At 41.0% G+C, this 597-nt stretch overlaps 1 non-coding gene across 1 annotated transcript; it reads right to left on the bottom strand.

Annotated features, from left to right (window-relative positions):
* Positions 1-228: 228 nt before the first annotated feature.
* On the bottom strand, positions 229-345 carry LOC143254654 (U5 spliceosomal RNA). Its single transcript, XR_013030308.1, has one exon. It is a non-coding gene; the product is annotated as a U5 spliceosomal RNA (small nuclear RNA).
* Between the last annotated feature and the right edge of the window lie 252 nt (positions 346-597).

The raw sequence follows: 597 nt of genomic DNA, 5'->3' as shown, positions 1-597 counted from the left end.
TTCAATATAAAAGTCGTGGCAGCTATCGCATTACAAGATCAGAACACACCCAACGCTCGTTTCTTCTTACTAAAGTTGCCCCCCGCTGGTACAGTGGTATGTCTACGGATTTACAACGCTATAATCAGGGGTTCGATTCCTCTTGGTGGGCTCAGCAGATAGTCCGATGTGGCTTTGCTATAAGAAAACGCATACACATTCTTACCAAAATTTTCTTGTTAGATTGTTGTCTCACTAATGTGAGACTTGAAAAATTCACCTGTAGGTTCATTGTAATGTTCCCCTCCACGGTAATCTTTAGTAAAAGGCGAAAGATTAATACGAATTGAAAGAAAACTTGAGCATTAAACTTACCATAACCTTAACACTCACAGGTATTTCGGTTTGAATATCGCCGTCCTCTTTGCTTGGAAACAGAGATAACTGGAGAACCTCAGAACATAACTTTCTCTTCACCCCACTCTTGAATTGGAGTTTTGATGATGCAACTTGAAAAAAAAAAAAGGCAAAAAAGAGCCGATGACCGGCACCCGATCGCGATTGTGAATAACGTACACCCAATCACAAGATCAACGGCCGATATTGGACTTATGGTCC

Source organism: Tachypleus tridentatus, chromosome 6, assembly GCF_004210375.1.
Source record: "Tachypleus tridentatus isolate NWPU-2018 chromosome 6, ASM421037v1, whole genome shotgun sequence".
NCBI lineage: Eukaryota > Metazoa > Arthropoda > Merostomata > Xiphosura > Limulidae > Tachypleus > Tachypleus tridentatus.
The sequence above is the reverse complement of the archived record's forward strand: the minus strand, read 5'-3'. Positions and strand labels throughout refer to the sequence as shown.